Genomic DNA, 23,750 nt, shown 5'->3' with positions numbered 1-23,750 from the left:
ACATTATGAATTCCAAAGGATTAACCAATGTATATAATAAGATTTTTTTAACCTCTTACATACAAAAGTAAGCAGGGTTAGCAAGAACCATGGTTGTTTTTGAAAATGCCAAAAACCCGTTTTTTGGGGGTGTTTAAACTAAGTTTTTTTGGTTTAAACCAGGTTTTTTTGGGTTTAGATATTTTGCTTTATGTATTTATATTACATATTGACAGAAATAAGTTTGATTCGCCTTGGTGTTATTATGCAACAACGGGGTTATGCTGGAAGAGGTCACATAAGCTTAAAGAAGTCCGGTTAGTAAATTTCTTAAATTGAGAAACTCCCGCCCTAGCCATCGGGAAAATCCCGTCATTACTCTAAATGTAAAACAATAACGGAAAAAATCCTGTTATTGCTTTGCATGTAAAATTTAAAGGTCAACGTATCATAATCAGTACGCTAAAACTGAGGTATTAAATTACAAATTTAGTACGTACATATCATTGAAAGTACAATCCAAGCTAATGTTGGAAGCAACGTAGGCAATCGATAAATTTTGTCAATTTATATCAGTATATTTAAGCAACCTTGGCTTCTTTATAAAATATCAGGCATTCAGGCATGCAGAAATATACAATTTAGTTTCGTTTCGTATGTTCAGGCTTAACATCCTTACGTAATACCAAGGTTATCAAGGAGAAGACTTTCGCTTAAAGTTACATCCGAACCGCTACTTTGTTTACACATGAAAGAAGGGTTGTGGTTCGACCGAGAATTGAACATGGGACACCTTGATTAAAAGGTAAAAAGGAAATAAAACTAATGCAGATGGTTTGATGTATGGAAACGTCACCATGAAGTTCACACGATTCGCATTTTTCGTTCTTTTTTTTTCGGTTTAAACCAGTTGTTTATTAAAAAAAAAAAAAAAAAGCTGGTGTAAACCAGCCAACCCTAAAAGTAAATACTTCTTTAGAAAAATACTCAAATAAGTAGCAAAATTCTATGTAGTATTATTACTTCAAAATATTCCATACCCTCTTTTTGGAACAAAATAAAATTAAAATAAAACATAAGAAAAATACTTAGATTTATATGATACACTTAAAGGCTGCACATCTAGAGCTTTTGGTTTTGTATATTCTTGAAATTCTACAGTTTTATATAAGCACCATCACGGTTTACTCAGTCCTCAAGTTTTCTGTATTTTTAACAAGAGGGATTCAACATATGAAGGGTGTGAGGTAAGAACATGGTTACCCACAATTTTACTATTTTAGGAAATTAGAAATTTTCTGCTGCACAATCCATTTTGAAAGTCGGAAAGCTGATTTTTCACATAAGACTATATATGAGGGATTAAACGAAGCGGTATGCGTTGCTGTCTATCTGGTGCTGCATAACTCAGCAATTGAAAATTTGTTAGTTACCATGTTCTTGGCTCACACCCTTCATATCATTATGGAACTCTCCCCCCCCCCACCAACACCAAAAAAAAAAAAAAAAAGAGAACTACGGAATATATTTAAGTTAAGATAAATACAACTGTACAACAAACATGACTGAGTAGAGCTTTTGCACTTCTATCGGGAAGTCAGAGATTCAACTCAGCATTCGACCATTCTGACAAAACTTATCTTCATTCCATCTATGAAATAGAAATAGTGCGTGTACTGTGAGTTGGTCGACTTCCTTTCTTATTGTTTTTAAATCGTTATTATTACTAATTACCAGCAGTGACGGTTTTGCGAAGGTTAGGGGGGCGGTCTTTCGGACTGAAGCCTGTTCCCCAAAATTACGGAATGTGTAAAACAAACGAAATACCTATTAGTTATACCTTTACTCATAAACTTTAAGCTGCCGTCAAATAAAAATTACGAATGTTTAGAAAAACTAAACATTAGTAAGAAAAAAAACCCAAAATACTTTTCTAAATCCGCCACTGATTCTCAATATAAAATGATCTTCAACGATTGTATCCGGAAGATTATCGCTAAATACATAAACGAAACGAAATACAGTATTAGTTATGCCTGTACTCATAAACTTCAAGCTCCTCCCAAATAAAATTAGGACATTTTAGAAAATGAAACAATCAGAGAAACACGCCCCAAAGTACGTTTCTAAATCCGCTACTGATTATTTGTATAAATTAGTATTCAAGGTTGTATCCGGAAAATTATTGCAAAATCGTTGCACAGCTATAGTATAACAGAAATGTGGAAGTACGGTTAGACGGATATATTGAAAAACGTACGCTTTGACGGATATATAGAAAAACGTAAGTTTAACTTTTGCGCTAGAAGCTAGAGTGCTAAGCTCCTAGAAATGAAACACAGACGACAAACTGAAATGATCCCGAGAAGAAAAATTTCGATAACTCAAAAGTTAAACTAAAGTTAAATAGCCTCTAAAATTGCCCTCAAATACTACATTCTTCATGTTAGCTTTAATTCGTAAAACATGTGCTCCATCCATCTTGATGGTAAATTTTAGAGCAAAATATGGCATTTAGGTCATGGAATTCTTATCTAACTATAGAACACACTATAAGAAAGCTATTTAGATAGAAAAATCATGAAATTGAAAAAAGCCAAAATTTCCAAAATTCTCGTTTTTTTTCAAAAAAGCCGGCTTTTTATGTGAAAAAAACCATCGATTCAAAAAAGCCGGCTTTTTTGCATCTCTAGTGCTAAGATTAGAAATTTTAGTTAATATTTGATTTTAAGATCACTGAATTACTCTGCGGTTAAGGAAAGCTGTCTTCTGACAATTAAACAGAACAAATGATGTATTGTAGGCGCTGTTACTAAAGGTTCTGCAACAATAAAAACTGCAGCTCTGACGACAAGCTAGTGTTGCCAAAAGAATGACACAGAAAGTAGGTGAACGAAAGATGAAATAACTCCAATTTGGGGGAAAAAAGTTGCTAAAAAGTAAAGCCATAATACTTCCGACACAATTAACACTATAAAGTACTAACTTTATACGATTTTTAAAAATACACAAAAATTAAAAGTTGACAAACAAAAAATCTATCATTAGTTATGATTTCAGAATATTTCCCTGGTTGGAGGGAACTTGGAATAAGAGGGATGCGAAAATACTGGTGGATACCCAAGTTGAGCACGATCGGAGAAATGATTCAGGGATATTTGATAGTTACAAGGAGAGGTGAATTTCAACCCGAGACGACCCCTGGAATCAACACTGTCTAACACACATTCCGCTTTAATCTGGCTTCTACAGCTAATTTGCTTGCTATTAATGCTGTATTATGTGTATCTCTCTACGAAAGCTATGGAAATTAAAGGACATTGAAGGTTGGAGTTATTCTCAGTTAAAGAGAAAGGATAACAGAAAATAAATTGCGATTCCACGGAGAGGTGGTAACGTTGTATGTTTGACCAACTTCTACTTCCTCGTGCTGATTAAAATAAACAAAAAGAAAAGGAAAGGAACATATAAAAATTGTATCAAACTAATAGTGATTGATTACAGAAGTATAAGTTGTTCGCAACACAAAACCCGCTAGATCTGTAAGTAACTCGCCAAATCATCATTTAAAAATCGCCAAAAAAGTCCCTAATCGGAAAAGACGATTTTGGGTCGCTACCTTGGAAGTCGAATCCCCTAGATTTAGTGACTTCCCCCCCCCCTTCAAAATGGGAACACCGCGACAAGCTTAGCACTTTTAACAAGTCATATCTCTGTAATTGTAATAATGTGACAAGATGGCGTGTAGTGTATAATTCCCAAATAAAAAAAATAATAGAACTTGGAATATTTGACAGAACATTTAAGAGGCCTAATAACTGTGAAATTAAAATACAGCTAATTTTGCAGTAATTATGTGATATCTTCAAATAGATAAAATATAATCGAAATGTGGAACAAGAGCGCGCCAGATATTATTTTGTATGAGGTACCGTTATCACGAGTCACGTACTAGCTTTCCGTTTGCAACCATTTAAAGTAAACGCGAAAATAAATGCCGATTTTCTAAATGGTTGGAAATCGAAAGCAGATAAGTGAGTCGTGATAACGGTATCACATGTAATATAATATTGTCTAGCGAGCTCTTGTTCCACTTTTCGATTATATTTTATCTACTTGAAGATATCACATAATTACTGTAAAATTAGCAGTATTTTAATTTCGCCGTGATGGGCCCCTTAACTACTAGCAACAGTGACTTTGGTTGCCTAGTAACAACGTGAAAAAACATACAGTGATTTTCGAACAACTCGCTTTCCTATTTTGTCTTGTTTACAACACGTACAAATATCTGTTACACGCAGCTTTCCTTAGCTGAACTATAGTAATGAAAGCATACGTTCAACAGGATACTACAGCTTAAAACAGTGAAGAGTGTAGAAATTAAAAATTGTATCCGTTGACACCATCACACTTTCTATAGATTTCAGTTTATCGACAACATAAAGTAGGCTCTATCAAGGTGAATGAAAGAGAATCAAGTTGTTGTGTCCCAGATACTGAAGTTATTTAAATACTTCACGAATTTGTTTTCTTGCGATAAAAACAACTTACACATCCTGTTGGGGGGAAAAATCTTGTCTACCTAACTGTTAGTTCTAGTTTTAGAAAAAGCAATTAAGACCTTCAAAATGACGAACTTTCTAAAAATAATTATATGTCATCAAGCGAACTAAAAGAGGAAAAAAAAAAGAAAAGGAAGAAGAAGAGCGTTAGGAAAAAAAACTGTTAGGACAGTCTACAATCATTTTTGATTTACGATCTCAGGTTATATTACATCCGTCTTGCAAAAATAAACAGCGGTTTGTTTTCCTTTTGCGGTTAACCGTGTTGTTTTAGCTAACTCTTGGGGTGGGACGAACGACTCCACAGCGTAAAAGAGAGAGAATTTCTCAAATGAGCCAATGCATCACATGAAATGTACACTTTACCAATGAATCTGTGTTTTGTAGGTTACGCAGTTCATGACGGCTTTCCTCATACTGAGATAAGCAATAATTAATTGGCTCTTTCGTTGATTACCAATCTCGTCCTACATGGTATCTGTCAGTATTTATAAGGGTTTTTCTCATTTCAGTAATCCTTCCATCATCATTCATTTGACTCCATAATCCGTTTTCTATATTTTCTATAGACCTTCAACAGTTTTAAAACCTTTCACAGGGAACATCATTTATAAGTTCGAATGTTCTACGAAACACTCTCTTGTTCTTTCTATTATCCTTCCCTTTTAAAGTAATTTAGTACTGAGGATAAAACATGTTTTAAATGTTATTTTTGTGCAGATATTTAGTAAGTTTGCAAGTTCCTAAGATTCGTTATGTGAGTGCTTTAATTCTAAAATGACGTGAGTTCTGGAATTAACCCCCAAAACGTTGGCTGCTGAAGAAAAAATAAAGAAGTCAGACTCAGATATAGAGAAAAGTAATCTCAAGGATTAAAAAAAAAAATGATCAATGGCCTCCTAAGAAAATACAAACTAAAAGAAAGTAGGTATTAAAGAGGTAACTTCTTGAAGATTCAGATGAAGAATCATGTGAATCAGATCTAGGGAATCTGTCTTAGTAACACCAATCGAAGTGAAAAATCTAGCTAATGAGGCAATTAGTCTTTTCTGCGAAGATCTATTTTCGTCAGATACCCGAGAACTGAGGGTGCAATGTGTCATCTGCAAAATGTGGGCACACATGGACTGCGCTGAATGTGAGAAGGATGTTGACGTCTGGGCTTTTTTTTTTCAAACAGACATTTACGCATGAAACCTCATAAAACATTTTAGATTATTTCTTAATGAGCTTTTAAATTTATTTGTATATGTCCTTTCAATTAGAGCTGTAATTACTTTTTCAATAAGCTTGTAATGAATGAATGGTTTGCGATGTTTCTTTTTTGCACGGTCTTTTTTGCAGGTATAGTAACGTTATTTACATAAATATTATTTGCATAAATAAATTTTTCATACACTTTTCTAAATCAGTGATTTCAATTATTTCCCCCTACGTGCTCCCACACGAAACTTATTTTTCTACAAAATGGCTTCCTTTAATTTCATTTTTTAAATATTCTTAATGTTATTACTAGGAATGCAATGGATATACCCGATTGCAATGAAATGAGCTGAGCGAGCTTAAACTATGTAATCAGGAAGCGTTTTTCGGTGATTATTCCTCGATGGTACATCGGATTTTTGATTTCGACCTATGTTGTCACTCAGCACGACATACTCTATCAGCGTGCTAAGTTTGGTTGAGATCGGCCAAACGGTCTAGGAGTAAGCGTTTTTCGGTAATTATTACTCGATGGTACATCGGATTTTTGATTTCGACCTATGTTGTCACTCAGCACGACATACTCTATCAGCGTGCTAAGTTTGGTTGAGATCGGCCAAACGGTCTGGGAGGAGTTCGCGGACAACCAAACGGCTAACTCGAGTATAAGAGCTTCGCTTCGCTCAGCTCAAAAACGGTTCATATCTTAACAGTATTTTTATGTAATACTGCATTGTAGGTAACGTTTTCATAAAATGTTAAACAAAAACTTAAAACTTAATTTTTAAAATATAAAAAACAAAAGGGTGGCTCATACTAGCACCTTTCCTTCTAATTGTACGGTATCAAGAATATTTTATAATAATGTATCTATATAATTCTTTTCTTCTGACGGTATTCAGTACCGGCACCTTTTCATTAAATTAAAAAAAAATACAATTTCTTTAACCATTTTTATTTTCGCATTTATGAAATGGATTCAAATCGACTTGAAGACTGAAATAAAAGTACAGTACAACCCCTCAAATCCGAACTAATTGGGGCTGAAGCCTGTTCGGATTTCGGGGGGTTCGGATTACCCGGGAAACAATATTACGTACTTATTTCGTTACTGAATTGGCGGTAAAACAACGACTGAGGTTAGACAGGGTGGCCAGTGGTCGAAAGGGCAGTGACCTTGACTGGCGGGTGTACACTCATGTCCAAAATGAGTTGAGTTGATTTTGAGTTTTACGTCCCGTTCAGCAGCGAGGCTATATGAGACGTGGACCTACTGATTAACGTGGAACCCGAACCACATAAGCTCCCGCCGGGAATCGAACCCGGGCCTCTCACGCCAAAGGCACGTACGCTAACCGCTTAGCCACGGAGGAGCTCTCATGTCCAAAATGATTGTCGAATATCTATAACTGTCTTCTTGTAAGAATATAATTAGATAATGATTTAGAATAAGCATTAAGTCTAAAAATGTTAAAACCTTTAAAAAACTAAATTTGTGTGATTAAATCTATTTTTTTTTCATTTTCCAGCTGTAGTTTTTTTTTTCTCCGGAGAACGTGTTCGGATTTACCGGGTTTTCGGATTTCCGGGGTTCGGATTTGAGGGGTTGTACTGTATCTATATTTGCAGCATCTGCTATTTTTTTCCACTTGTTTAGATTTTGACATTTGCCTTTGCAACCAATTAGAACGCATAAAGTAAGTTATTCGTCATGAGTACCGTCACCTTCTTTCAAGAGAAATTACAAATTACCTCCAGCTATATAAGCTAGTAGAACCTACGTAATATTTACCTTATTAATGTATACCATATATTATTTATACTCTCTATATCTGTTTGAGAGTAACGGATTGATATGTTAACTTTATTATTATTAGTTTTTGACTTATGTTCAATCTAAGAGGACTACACGAGCATATCTCTTGGAACATTTGTGATTCGCGAACCACAGTTTGAGAGACAATGACACAGGATACAATTTTGGAGATTTTAAAACAAAATACTTTCTCAGTATCAATATTTATTTCTGTAAAAGTTAGATTTGAGTTTAGAGTCCATTTCAATAGTGATGCTGTATGAAACCTGAACCTACAGTTTAAAAGGGGAATGGAGCTCCCACTGGAGAATGAATCCGGATCTCTCGTACCAAAGGCACGTAAGTTAACTATAAAACCATGAAAGAGCTCTATAAATGTATGTATTTAAATAGAAAGGCCGGATTAATAAGAAAACAATACTTTCTACAAAGAGTTTAGGAAGAAGCAGGAAACGTCATTAAGAAGATCTTACTACGAATCAAGGTGGAATATAATCATACTGAGAATCCGAGTTTAAGATATCAGTGGCGCAGTGTAGAGTGAAAAATTGGGCACACACACACACACACACACACACACATATATATATATATATATATATATATATATATATATATATATATATATATATATATATATATATATATATATATACAGGGTGTCCCAGGAGGAAAGGGCAATACTTCGGGAAATGGTAGTATGGGTAATTCTAAGCAAAAAAAGTTCATATGAACATAGATCCTAAACTGAACGGTATGAGAGCTACAGGTTGTGAACCATTTTTTACTTTATATTAATTGTTGCTCACCCTGTAGTTAATCTACAGAGGTGGTACATAGCGGATTTGAAAGATGATAAAATGACCTTTCCAATGATATGCAATATGTGGCATTGGTGTCTTTGGAAGAGAATTTATTGACGGATATTTTGGAATCAGTGTTTCTATAATCCAATTTCTATAAATAACCTTAACTTTCTCAAATTTACTTCAATAGCTTCCCTTCCGAAGACAACACTGTCACATGCTGCATACCATTAGAAAGGTCATATCATCACCTTTTAAATCCGCTATGTCTTACGTCTGTAAAATTGTTACGGCGTGAATAATACGCAACAAAGTCAAAAATAGTTCACAACCTGTAGCTCTCAAACTCATAATACCTGCTTAGAATCACTCATACTACCATTTCCCGAAATATTGCCCCTTCCTCCTGGGACACCCTATATATATACATATAATGTACTGTTCCTTCAGAGGGCATGGTTGAGTAATGCCCCTGATTCCTAGTAAATGTGGTACCTCTTGAGAAATCTAGACTTTGGACGAACAATACACTTCTTCACACTCAAAAATAAGAAAAGGGACCGCTGTGGCTCAGTGGTAGAGCATTCACGTATCTGTGCGTAGGATCCCTGGTTCCATCCCATCTCGCGCCAAGTGGGCTTTGTGATGGAGAAAGAGCATGTGCGTGGAATTTCTCGGGGTTTTCCCGCTTCTTCCCACTTTCTTCATTATACCATTTCATTCATTTCTCATCATCACCATGTCCTTTAGCCCACACGACATAAACGTAGGATGCACAATTCAAAGATTTAATTTCATTTTCATTTTCAAAGATATAAAGCAAATCCATATATAGCAAACAATATTAAAAAGTCAAAACATACAATGTCTACTCTCTCTCTCTCTCTCTCTCTATGAATTGTCAGCGACTGTTTTTACATAGGGCGAGCCCACTAACCACCTGAAGCCATGCAGATCGGAGTACTAATCTTGATTTTTTAAAAATTTATGGTCAAGTGCGGCATTTAATGAAGTTACCAAGTTTACAAAATCGTGATCAACCTTATTACAGAGTGACTTGCAAGAATAGCAAGACTCCTCCTGTTGGTGTAGTAGTTAGCGCGGGTGCCATTGGTGCACGTGGTCCCGGCTTCGATTTCCATTGATACACTGTTAAAAAACACCATTTAAGTTAAATACTTTTAGTACAGATGTTGAGGGGGCAAAATGGAAAAATAGTCTTCATAAAGTGTGCTTCGCATGTCCAAAAGCGTTAATTCTTTAATAATAATAACAATAATAATAATAAAAACAGTATATTTAAAATACTTACTCTCGGGGCAAACAATTCGAAAACAAAGTGTTGACACATTTTGCAAATATATCTGGAACATACTTAGAAAACATAGTGTCTAAAAGGGGTGAATATATGTAATCTGGAAGTGTTCAAAGAATGACAGTAATGTGTAAGCGGTCCTACTGTGTCTAAAAGTGGTTTCTTTATTTTTTGCAGTGTAGATAAAAAAAATGCAAAAACGCATTTCTCTTGCTAAGTGCATATCATTAATGTGTTTCTTCCATCGATTTTTACATGGTTTAATACTATTGTCCACTTGAAAATGATGGAACGGTATTATTTCTTCAATACCACTTTATTCTGACCAATCGGCTACTTTTCTGTCTAAAATGTTTGAAGTATCAGAGATAATTAAGATTTTCAACATGTACTGTTTTAACATTGAACATGATTTCACAAGAATCATCAGATTTTTAATTTTTTTTTTTATTTGTCATGTCTTTCTTTAAAGGCGATAATTTATATGACTATATTTATTTAGAAACTAAATTATGATGGATCACATCAACAATTTACGTATAATTTATCTAAGTTATTTTATCGTAAAATTGCTCATAAAAGTTATACGATAAAACTATCACTGGTAAATGGTATCTAATCTTGCTATTAAATGAAAAATTCCATCCGAGTTTTGAGCGAATGGAATGCACAGAAAGTGTTGTAATTTCAATTAGAAGTTGAACATACGAGAATACGGATCCTAAGTAGTAACTTTGTTAAACATTATGACACTTAATAACACTTCACCAATGCTTGTAAATGCAAGTAAAACGAATATTTCGAGACTGGAAGTTTGTTATGAGTCCTTATCATGCTCATTGCTGAAAGGGGAAGAAAGTATACTGATAGAATTCTCAAATATGAATATGACTTGTAAGAAAGTAGCTGGTCCAGAGTTCGATTCATGTAAGAACTAAATGTGTATCAAATTGAAAAGTACAAACATAATACGAAAAGCAAGAGAAAATGTCTTAACGACTAAATAATGGTACTACTTTCACATTCGTTTTTGGTGACCTAGGTTTGATTCCTGGTGGCACTTCATACATTCCAGATCCAACACTAAGCTATATACATATATATGTATATATGTATATATATGTATGTATATGTATGTATGTGTGCGTGTGTGTATGTATGTATGTATGTATGTGTATATATAGGCTTATATAGGATGTACCAAAACAACACCGATAACGTTTGGAAGATAATTCCTGACACCAAAATAAGACAAAAAGTATAGACCAACCTGGGTGCAGAAATCCGTCATTTCGGAATTATAGGCTGTGGAAAACATGAAAAAAATAAAGGTCCATAGTTCCAATACTATGGGACTTACTGTAGTAGGGTCATGACTTCACTTAGGAACTATTATGTGCACTATTCAAAATACATGTTTCAGGAATCCTGCTGTACTACACAACAATTTTTATGGTATGAGTTTGGCTACGGGCATATCATTTGAAGTACTCACCAACTACATCTATAAAAATTGTTGCAGAAGTACTGGAGAATTCTGAAACATGAATATTTGGATAGGGCACATACCAGTTCGTAAGTGGTCTTGACCCAACTACGGTAAGTCCTATAGTATTGGAACTATGGACCTTTATACGCTGGTGAAGTAAACGTCATTTCCGCTTCCTGTTCAGCTAGCTGGTTACAAACAAACCAGCTTTGAGCGGGCTATATGAAGAAGTTTACATGATACTTGCCTATGAAAATGATGTGTTTCGTTTTCGGATATAACCATAACAGTTCAAGAGGTACATGCATTTTTTTTCTTTCAAGAATGAAATTAGAAATATTGTACTATATAACATATTAAAGAAAAACAAAAACAAAGCCACACTGTACAACAAGCGATATAATGATTAATTATTCATTGAACGAACAGATATATCTCAATCTTTTTGAAGAACATTGTCTCTCCTTGCATATTCTGCCAGAAAGAAATTAAAATACACATATTTTTACCAAAGCTCCCTTACTCTATCTTTTTTTTTTTTTTTTTTTTTGTTTTGTTTCTGACATTTTAAGGCTAATTTCGCTGTTTAATATATATTAATACTGAGAACACTGTAAAATCGTTTCTTAGTAAACTGATAATATAATCACACGTTTAAAGGCATACTATAATCTTCGAACAGTGCCTTCCAGTATGGAGTGTGATATTCTCCTGCCTCCGCTCTTTCCCAACCTCAACAGCGTAAGTTCGATAAAAATTTTACCTTTGTGATTACATATATGTGTAAAAATTTGAAACTCTTTATACAATTGAGATTTGCAGGCAATGGATGATTTTAAAATTGGTAAATCGGCATCACACATATATGTAAGACAACCGCATTTCAGTAATCACAACCTAACCTAACCGTATCTTACCGTATATGAATTTTGGTAAGAGTATAGTACAGGCAATATAGTAAAGTTCAAACCGGACTTGTTAATTTGTCTCATCCCGTTTGACAAAATATAATTGCTCCATCCTATCGATCTACGATAAGTATGCATGAAAATACGGGATCATGATTTGAAAATTCCTATGTAAAACTTGTCTAATTTGCGAAAATACTGCTGTGCAAGAAAATTATTTATATAGTGGGAGAACATAGAAACAGTGTTAAAAATGTGCCATGGTTACTAAGAAATTGAAATGCAAATCCACTTGTAGTGATTACTAGCTCTGGCTAGTGTACGCTTTTCGTACTTGTCTTTCTTTCACGCATACCCAACTTCACTGATCCGCCTGTTCCCTACAGATGCAGTGTTACGTGAAGTGATCACCCAGATGGTACGTGTTCTCCTTGTGACTTTCAATACATGTATATGCAGGCATGTTACAAATCTGTACGTCGTTTGTGGTAGACGCAAAGAAAATAATTCAGATAACATTAGGACATTAGGGTATACGATAGTTAGAGAGTTACACCTTTTAAATTATTTAATTATTTCTGGTGACTCATTTCAATTTTTCCAGTGCCAAGCAAAGAATGAACACTCACTAACAAAAGAATGAAGAATAAATTAGGAAATTATTTCCACCAAGATGCTAAGTTTCTGAAATTATCTATTCGTAATTGCATGCTTTAAAATGCATTAGTTATTCTAGCGCTGTACTCCTTTGTTCCGAATACCTGATCACTAATTTTATAAACAAGTTTCTTCCATATTAAACATTTTCACTGAAGCTAAACAAATAATATGACAGAAGTATATAGCATAACAATTTTCAACAATTTTAATTAAACTCAATCTAAAATTATTATTAAGGGGCGCTCATGTACATGCTTGGGATTCTCACTCTCTTGTTGTCCAGCAAGTTATTGGCGGTTGAAGTTTTAAAATATAGAGCAATTTTATTTCATATTATGATAAATATAGCCTTCCTATACGTATAAAGTAAATATATTCACTGCTATTCGTGAACATGTAGTCTTTCTTTCATAATTTTAAGTTCGTCTTTCACAAGATTCACAGCTACTACATACAATGCCATTGAAACTGTCTTAACAACCACCTTAGCAACAGGTTGTTTGTAACCAATATGGCTGCGCCCAGTGAAATCCACAGCAGACGACTTCAGCAGCGTATACAAGGGGCAAAGATAGGCAGGTTGACGGTGTGACGTCATGCCGCTATCTACCGTCCCATCTTTTCAGATCCACTTTTACTCCTGCCCTGAAGTATTGAATATTGACAATGGAATGGGTCTCAACTGCTCTACCCATGTTTTCAATAGTCATATTATTAACATTAAATGATCTTGTATTGGTTATTGTTTCTTATCGTGTTTTTCTTTTTCAGTTAGCACAATTGTACGAAATTGGGGTAAGGAAGAAGAAGAAACCAGTTTCGCGGAACGTATTTATTATTATTATTATTATTATTATTATTATTATTATTATTATTATTATTATTATTATTATTATTATTATTATTATTATTATTATTATTATTTTGTAATGGGCTAGTGCAAAGAGAAATAAGTTGGCCTTTCCATAGCTTTTAAAAGCATATCAAAGAAATAATATTTAGTTTTAAAATACTGGATGGAATGGTAAAGTACAAAAACTACAACATAAATTCTCTCGTTTCTCAATTAAACAAGTTTAATCATAGCTAACCTGTTATTAATCAATTACTAAAATTGCTGATATGATCAACGTATTATATAGTTTCAATTACGGTTGCCAACACCATACACGTATATCTCATTGTAGTTGATTATGACTCAGTAATTGTATAATGAGATAATAACAGTGATTAAATGCTTATTTCAGAAACACATTCTGACTCAAATTCTTCCAGCAATACTATTGATTATCTGACGGTAGTCATTTCCAACTGGGTAGGAGCGTACTATTACAATCAAAGGAATACATTGAACAAGAGGAGGATAGGGGAGCACTTTAGGAGAATGGAATAATTAACTGTTGGCTGTGTACACATAAGTCATGCATTCACGAGTAGTATGACTCTAAATCTACCGACTACCTTGTTAACGTTTCTACTGTTCAGTCAACAGTAGGCCTTTTTTTTTTTACCAATATTAGATTTTTTTGCTTGTTCTTTCCCCTTTTCGTGAGGTTTACTGAGGGGAAGAGGAGAAAACTGCGACGTTTAGTTTAACGTCTCACGATTATGCACCGAAGCTAAGAGAGAAGGTGATGATGAGAAATGAATGAAATGGTGGAATGTAGAAAGTGGAAAGAAACGGGAGAATCCCAAGAAAACCCACGCACACAGTATTTCTTCCCTACAAAGCTCACTTGGCGCGAGCTGGGATTGAACTAGGGACCGCACGCACCAGAGGTGAACGCTCTACTACTGAGCCACCGCGGCCACAGCATTCAGTTAGAGATCACTGCTAAGAACACTAAAAAATAGCTGTAAAAACAATTAAAAGTGATTGAAATATGGTTATGGAGAATAATGGACAAATTATTTGGAAGAGGGAAAGAAAATCAATGAGAATATGTTAACAAAAGTTGCAGAAAGAAAAGCATTACAAAAGATAATTTTCTTTAAAAGAGAAGAAATTATCTTTGTTTTTAAGATACGGTAGAAGCAAAGATGACGTGAGTCAATGCAAATGACTCATTGAACCACCACCTACCGTGACCCACGACCTACCGTGACACACTCTGACCCAGCAGCCACCAAAAGCTATCGTCTTTAACTCTGGCCCATGATCCATGCCCTCCTCTCTACTGCCTAAAGAGTTTACACTTCTAATAAAACAGGACTGTGAAATTATCACTAATCGGACTTTGAAATTCTACGGTCAATCGCTCAAGCACCACTCTGTTACAATACTGGTGGATACGACCTTTACGATATAAAGTGTAATATATCAGTCATGGGCCATATTACGATGGATTTCAATTTAATTATCATATATACGTAATTTCCTAATTGAATTACAGATACTTTGCAGTGGAAAATAAGATGAAATTTGAGTCTCAAATCAAGATAGAGTAGGCCAACGTAAATGAAAAAAAAAAAATGTAAAATTCCCAACTGTGTCTCAAAAGCCAAGTAGGAGCTCATATTGCTATTATTACAATTACAAATATTAATATCCAAAAGTGTCTGAAGTTCTTTTTTCACTTACATATACTTATCTCATGTAAGTAAACAGAAAGAATGAAAAAGGAAAAAAATAGAGTCCTTAAAGGAACATGTAGACAAATTCACCCGTAGAAGATGGTCTACAATGCACTGAGCAGAGTGGGTCGGTGGGTCGTAGTGGGTCATTGTGGATCGATGGGACAGAGTGGGTCGGTGGATTAGAGTGGAAAACTGTAGGTCGCAGTCGGTCACGTCTTGTTAACTACTGACCCACTCACAAATCGTAACGCACTTGACCCACTCCATCTCTGGGTAGAAGGCAAAGGGTGGAGAAGAAGAACATTGTACTAGATAGACGATATTAAGGAGCGAGAAAGAATTCTGATCACACAATGAATAGGTTAGTAGAGATCCGTAGCCAAAGTGCGTTTCTAAAATTTATATACAAAATAACCTGCTAATATTGTTAGAGTAATTATAGTCACAATGACTGTTTGAAAATAAGGGAAAATTATGGAAGAGAAACAGTTAAATATTTGTATTTCAGGATTTGAAACCTAAACTTCCCTATTACATACATACATGAAAACATTGACTTTTTTATATAAAAAATAGTGAACTTCCATTAATATTTTCTTCCGATTTCATTGGCTTTTAGAATGACTGAAGCTATTATTTCTGGAGTCTCTCATAGCATACATTTTAGTGACCCATAGCACATTTTCGTTTCATTTCATTTGGGGGGGAGGGTTATTTGTTTTGCTTTTGGGATGTGATGAACCAATTCCATGCTTCATTTACACATCCACGTTCGTATCGTATCATATATGGAATAAGAAAGTTTTAACCTTGAAGGTGGTCCCGTTGAAAGGCGCGGAACTTAAATGGGGGACCAGTTTCCTCTCCCTGCAACCACAAGTTACGCATTGGTTTCATCAGTGTCCGTTGGTAGCACCTTCGGGCACATGCCTTGTAAGAACTTAAGTAACATTTATCGTAAGAAGTGATGAAAAATAGCGAAACGTTAAGTGCATCTATCTTTTTGGATCAAAAGATCCAATACATTTCAATCAAACATTTTCTTGAAGCTCTTTGAAATCTTTGAGTTTTGCGTCCCGCGGTTATGCCAGTTAGGCTAAAGGAGACGGTGATAATGAGTAATGAGTGAAATGGTGGAATGAACAAAGTGGGAGGAAACGGGAGTACCCCGAGAAAACCCACGCACACGGTGTTTGTCCACCACAAAGTTCACTTGGCGGGGGCTAGGATTGAACCCGGGACCCCAAGCACCAGAGGTGAACGCTCTACCACTGAGCCACCGCGGCCCCCTCTTAAAGGTCTTATATCTCGAGATCTACATGTAGTGTAACCAATTCCAAACTAACATTTAACTCATTATAATGGACTTAATTCGTAGAAAATACGAAAACTCCATTTAGGGGCCGTTCAAAAATTTTGTGGTCCCTGATCCAAAAACTAATTATTGACCAAGATCGCAATCTTTTGATCCATTTTTAATTTTCCTAAAATTCTTGTTTCATATAGGAAATTAACTACTTCCGTCATTATGTATTGTATTTTGCTGAATGAAGAAGGGAAATGAGTATTGGTAAAAAAAAAACAAGTAAACATCAAAGTAAATTTTTAGACATTATTTGGCTTAATGTTATTATTAAGAAATAAATATTATTCATTAGAGTAACTTTTCTCACAAAGATTCTTATTTAATCTTATCACAATAGTTCTTATGTAATCATCATTTGGACACAACTATTGTATAACGCATTTTAAAATAATTTCCAATTTGTAAAGAAGCAATTCACCATAACTACGGAACTCGTAACGTTTTGTCGCAAAGAAATATGAAATCGACCACTTTTGGTTATGTGAGTGTCATTATCATTTTCTTTTAAATAAAACCTGATATGAATCACCATCTTATATTAAGTACCGTAAAGCGCTTTCTCGTCGATAACATTAATTTCGCGCTCACGGGTGAACCATGTTCTATCGCAAGTGATATTATCTGCAGTTCAGATTGAAACATGTAACTTCATATCTCATGTTGCCTCAATAAACCATACAACAGTATTTTTTAAATAAACAAAAATTATATGAACGAATTAGGAATTACTTCTTGATTTGATATGAGTTTCAGTTGTGTCTCTTTCAGCAGTGAGGTTATGTGAACCATGGACCTAAAGCTTAACGTGGGGATCAGAACGACATATGGTCCTGCCAGGAATCGAACCCTGATTTCCCACGCCAAAGGTGCATACGCTAACCGCTTAACAACGAGGGAGCTCGCGATCACTTCTAAAAGTCACCAGATTACTTCATTTAAGAAAAATTTAAGAAAATTGTATGAAACTGAAAAATCGTTTAAAAAACATTATCAAATCATTATTTTGGAGTCAAGATTGCAATTCAGCTAAAGTTTTTATTAACAAACTTAATAAATTTAAGAAAGTACTGTAAATATATGGTTAATCTATCATTTCCATCCTCACCAAACAGTAATCGCACACATACACACACATACCGGTACACACGCAAATAAATAAATAAGATTTTATACGCCAACGACATGATTTCGTTTTCTAGTTTATTGATTTATTTATTTTATTGCATATTTAGATTTTAATGAACATTAATGTGTCAGTGAAGTCACATATTTTCTATGATAGACAAAGAATGATTCCTAATATTCCTTGATTTCATTAGGAATTACATTAGGTTTTATTAATACAGTCTACCCAATTATTAAACTTTACTTATTTTCTGTCAGCGCTACCTAGATTATTATTTTTATTATTTTAACTGCTATTTTGACCGAAAGTGAATAGATAGTAGGGTAGCGTTATGAATTTACAATCGGAAAGCCCGCATCTGACTATTCTGAATGTCTTTTATAATTACATGTTTTTTTTAATTCTATAAGGTGAATGGTGAGGTTATCTTTAAATATATATAGTAAGACTTGAGAGTTTCTATTAAAAAAAAATTAACATTCCTATCTACCATTTTAATACTGTAAAATAATTTTATCAACTGTATCTGCTTACTGTAAAACAACTTTATCAGTTGTATCTGATTAAAGTTTGTTAGTAATTAAATACATACATTTTGAATTTTATTTTCATGTATATATTAACAGCGTGCTTATATGTATAAGCATTCTATAGAACTATATGTTTAGCTCTGTGTTCAACTATTATAAAAGAAATTTCAAAATAATTTTTAAATTAAAAAAAAATATTGCCTGTAACTGGGTGAATTAATATATCATTTAATCGCAATGGAATCGTCCGGCCTTGAGTCAAAGCTGTCACTTTGACGTCCGTATGACAAGCATGTATGCGTGTACAGGAGATCACGGTGGAAAGTAACATCATAGATAGGCAATGACATAAGCATTTACATTCAAAGATAACAGTGATTTCAATTACATTCAACCATAAGTTCAACATTATGGGAATAAGCAATACAATTGTTTCATAATAACGCCATTTTTATACGTATTAAAAGTATACTAAAAGCACACAACAATTTGTTCTTTTTTTTTTCATTAAGTGGGAAGTAATCATATTGAAAGCATTTGAGCTCATGTTCCTGTTCCAAGATTATGAGATAGGGGTTTGCAGAACATTCCACTGTATTAGATACAAAATATCTTGAATTAAAATGCTTATCTTCGCGTTTCCCTTTATTCTCTCTAGGCGAATAAAAGAAACAATAAAAAAAACTGAACTCAATAATCAAGTGGAAGAATTACTCAAATGAGAAAGAGGTAAAAAGCAAGAAAAGTTGGTTGTTTCTTTATACAATTTATTTGCAGCGATTACTATTAACTTGTAAACTAGCACGGTAAATTGTACACAAAAATTAGTTGATGTCTATTTTGCCAGGGAAAATCCGAAGATTAATTTCTGTTATTTCGAAAAGAAGAAAAAAAAGTTCGCTAAAGAATCTTCCCACCTACACAGCACGAATTGGAATAATACGTATATAATATACGTAACACTAATTATACATTGCAATTATACACTGTAAGAAACGTAAGAAGCATAAACAATTTACATTCATTATATGTAGAATTTTATACGTAGCTTATTATATAGATCCATGAAAAATAAAGAAGGGTGCTCACTATTCAAGAAAGGTCGAGGTAGTCCACGGAAGGTGTGAAGGTAATATTCTACACTATCTAGACTTCGTCACACACAGGAAGCAACGTTGTTATTATCATGCTTTATCCCTTTAGGTTTCTCCCAGTCACCTATTTCACAGAAGCTGGGTGAACCCCTGACCCGCTTCACAACGAGAAACAACAGAAGATAAATCACACCCAAGTTGAAGGTCGAACTGTGGCCGGATAATTGGTGCTAGACGCCTTATAAAATTACGCCACCCCTACTCTTATAGATAGAGTTCACTATAGATAAAACATTTTTCTCACTATATGACAGAATACAGCAGCACCTAATGTCAAACTCAATATGTATTTTACGTATTTCTGTTAAGTACAGTAAAATTTTACGGACGCTTGTTGGCAAATGGGATTCGGATTTAAGATTTAGATTTCCGGGCTTTCGGCATGTATGGCCATTTGGCTCGTTATACGTATGAGGGACGACGTCCCTCAGCGAGCACTCTATCCGGGGAAAGGGAAAGAAGAAAGGATTGGGGAACGAAGGAAGCAGCCTGGGACCTATAAGTTAGGTACTACCCCGGCATTTACCTGGTGTGTATGATGAAACCCCAGGAAAACTTAATTCAGGATGGCTGGCCTGAAAAAGCTTTTTTACAGTTTTTCGACCGAGTGCTCCCACCGGGAATGAACTCGGGACCGCTCAAACGGGATTCGCTGATGTGGATATGTGTGAGTCTATCGGCTAATTTTTATATTAGCATGCAACATAACAGCAGGCCCGTATCCAGGGGGGTCTAGGTGGGGCCGCCCCCCTTAAATTTTCGCTGGTTCTTCTAAAAGTTTCACGGTAGGCTTGCAAATGAACTATAATATGGTTGAATCTGTCCCCCCCTACATTTTTGGACTGGCTACCGGTCTGCATAACACCACAATCATTTTAGCAACTAATAGCATGAATACTGCTGATTCATATTTGCCAATCAAACTAGTTTTAAAAAAAAGTGACCTCATTCTGTCATAACTTTATCAAAATACGTATGTTAAATGTGAAGATGATATTACAAGAATGCGAGTGCTGTACTTTAATGGTAAAGTAATTACACGTATTTTAGAAAGCGATCCCGACTACAAGAGACATTGATATGAAGTGGTTCACTACTATGAAATAAATACATTTGCATTTCAGGTCTAGAAACAATATTCTCATATAGACAGTGGTTCCCAACCTTTTATGACTGACTATACACTCTATTGAACACCCACGGTACTGCGACACACTTCCTTGGTTTTTATTAATAATAATATAAATTATAATTGTATAAGACCGTAAGTTTCAAGGAAGTAGCGAATCTATGAAGTAATGAATATTGTTCTTGCTGCTGGAAGCATTGACTATACAGCCTGGATTAAAATTGATTTTTAACTAGTTATTAAGTGCTTCATGAAGTTCTAAGATTTCACGACATCGGTTGAGAACCACTATTACAGACCATAGTGTGAATTTCAGATTGAAACTGCTTTCAGTTTTCTATTCTTTTCTCCGTATGTTTGTGTTTTCTATTCTTGATCCCATAAAAATGTCTTTAACAAACAATGACGTAATGATGTGACGTGGAGGATAATGTGATAATGTAGCAAGTTTATCTATTAAGAACATTACGAGTCAATAACCGGAACCTGTCAACTTGGCTGAAATTCTAGTTTGTCCTGAACTGTAAATCGCACAACATTTCCATTCGAATTCTAGATTCCCGTATCGCGATTTACGAAGTGATGCACTGTTGTATCCGTCACACATGACAGTTCGTCTCAGAAATCAAATCTAGATATTGAAAGTAAGGAAGAAAACAAACAAACAAACAAACAAAGATACAATTTCTGTTTGTTTAAATTTTACTAGAACGATCAGAAAATTTTAAAAAAGAGCATTAAATATACTGAACGTTGACATATTTACACTTCACAAACACACATTTTTTTTTTCTCAAAAAAAAAATGATACTAACCTTATTTAAGTAAATGTTTGCGTAAAAAAAAATCGATACATTAAGTATGTCGGTGAAAAGTGATGTATCTGTAGGTCCATTGTATAAATAGTTTTTCACGTGTTGATTCTCTTAATGTCGTCCTTGATTTTACGACAAACCAACACACTTTTATTAGCATCCCATCGCGTTTATTTAGAACTATTTATTTAGCTTGTACACTCGTCAAAGACTATTTTCTTTTCTTTTTTACTTTTCTTTTTAAAAATAGATAGGAATCTTTGTTCCTGACGTTTCACTTTGCGATCGGCTAGACCAGCGTAAAAGTTGTTGATTCACGGAAACTCCGCTAGGTGGCGGAGAACCTATTGACTCGACTACACGCATAGACTGGCCGCACGCACATCTTGGATGCTGTGCTGTTCTGTGATGTAAGCGAGCGCACTGAGAAAATGACACTGGTTCTGTGTTTGCGCTTTTCTCTCCGGCCACACCGAAAATTGTATTCGTGTGCGTATCTCTCTCTCTTTCTCTTTCTCTCTCAGTCTCTCTGTGTATATGCGCACGCGCATAATCTTGCTAATATCATATGAGGGAAGAAGCAAGGAAATCAAGCAGGCAAACTGTACAAGGTGCACACAAGGACAAGATGAGCATCAAAGAAGATAAATAACTATCTTCAAAACTTTACATGTTTCTAAGTCTAAATACGAACAACCTTAATATATAGAAACGACTGAAAGTAAATAAAAATAGTAAGAAACATTGCAATAACAATTGTCTATCAATATTAAATGTAGTTTATTGAATTAGTAGTGCAGTAGTTGTGTCTTTCGTTTAAAGTTCAATGTTACTTATCAGAAGAAGTGTAGGGGTGGGGGGACACGGTGGTTTTATAACAGAAGACTCAGGTCTGAAGTTAATGGTCGCTGGTTGGAACCTAAACAAAACGAGTTTATGGTGGACAATATCCCGCAGATTTTTCTTGGGATACTCCCTAGGAGGGGTTCGATTCCCGGAGGGAGCTCATGTGGTTCGGATTCCACGTTAATCCGTCGGTCCACGTATCATATAGTTTCCCTGCTAAAAGGGACGCTAAACTTAAAATCACATCACATCAGGATCCTTTCGTTTACTCCTACATTTTCATTCCACGAGTGATATAATAATCGTTCACTTTTATTTAATCATTTGTCTCTCTTATTCTAAGCGCATAACCATGAGAAACTAGAAACTTCATACAGGAACAGTAGCTCAGTGGAAGAGTACTCATCTGTGATGCAAGGGGTCCCTTGTTTGATTCCAAGCCATGCGAGTTTGTGAACAACATTGTGTCAGCAGGTTTTCTCGGGGTTTTCCCGTTTACCAAATCATTCATAACACTGCTCTACAAAATGAAACTTTTTGAAAGCTGTTTTTGATTTGACACCTGATTTTATATAATTTGAGGTTGCTAATTACGAAAATGAAATTAGTTTTCCCCCCATCACGTCAGGTTTTTTCACAAATCGGAAAACATGATTGCGTAAATTGTGCTATTTACACAGCAACGCTGCTAATATAGAGTAACATTATGACTATATATTTCTAACAAAGGAACATTATTTTGCGTCAGAACTAAGCTGAACATCGATATTCTAAACAATTAAGGTCATCAGTGGCGTAACTAGGGGGGTAAACGGGACTTGTGTCCCGGGCGCCGGATTGGGAGGGCCCAAATTGGGCAAATATTTGGGGGAGCGTTTTGGTTTGGTTGGTCAGGGGGCGCTAAGGCGCGTTTTTGCCCCAGGCGACAACTAGCGTATTTACGTCGCTGAAGGTCATTGATAAACAATTTACCTAATTTTTGTCTCTGTTTTTTCACTTGGAAGCTCCTAAACTAGACTTCATTTTGTGAGTAGTTTGTGAATCTTCACGTACCAACGTTTCAACAATAATCCGCCAACATTGTTGTTCTCCAACGTCCCTGATAATGGAATTCAATTGCTTTGATGTCCTGGTGAAATCTTTCATAATGTTCTTCACTTTAATAACCGAAGTTAGAAGGAAAGCTGTCTAAATGTGAATACAAAAAATAAATCTTAAGACTCATTTTGTACCCTAAGCTTTTAAACTTCTGAAGCATATTAGACACAATGTATTTGTAATTTTCGTCTCTGTTGTTCCCGAGAAAATTATGATACGTCCCCGAATGCACTTCATGCTTCCTTTTCAACACTTGTCATACAATGTTCAAAGTTTGACTGATCTGAGACTTTCTGATCTGAGGACCGATGAATATTCCTTCTTTTAACTTCGCACTTGAAAGTTGTGGGACTTTTGTCACTAGACAC

General features: G+C 34.9%; 1 protein-coding gene across 2 annotated transcripts in view; it reads right to left on the bottom strand.

Annotated features, from left to right (window-relative positions):
* The window catches only part of LOC145689292 (alpha-1A adrenergic receptor-like), a 476,445-nt gene that overhangs the window by 298,605 nt on the left and 154,090 nt on the right, over positions 1 to 23,750 (bottom strand). The window contains exon 1 of one of the 2 annotated variants that reach the window (XM_081763439.1): positions 21,439 to 21,847. The exons of the other annotated variant lie outside the window; for it this stretch is intronic. The gene's annotated coding sequence lies outside the window, so the exon portion shown is untranslated. Of the gene's footprint in view, positions 1 to 21,438; positions 21,848 to 23,750 lie in introns of those variants that run through there. 2 annotated transcript variants of the gene reach the window in all.

This window comes from Thermobia domestica, chromosome 1, assembly GCF_964235325.1.
Source record: "Thermobia domestica chromosome 1, izTheDome1.hap1.1, whole genome shotgun sequence".
Taxonomy (NCBI): Eukaryota; Metazoa; Arthropoda; class Insecta; order Zygentoma; family Lepismatidae; genus Thermobia; species Thermobia domestica.
Note: the sequence above shows the minus strand (reverse complement) of the source record. Positions and strands in the feature narration are given on the sequence as shown.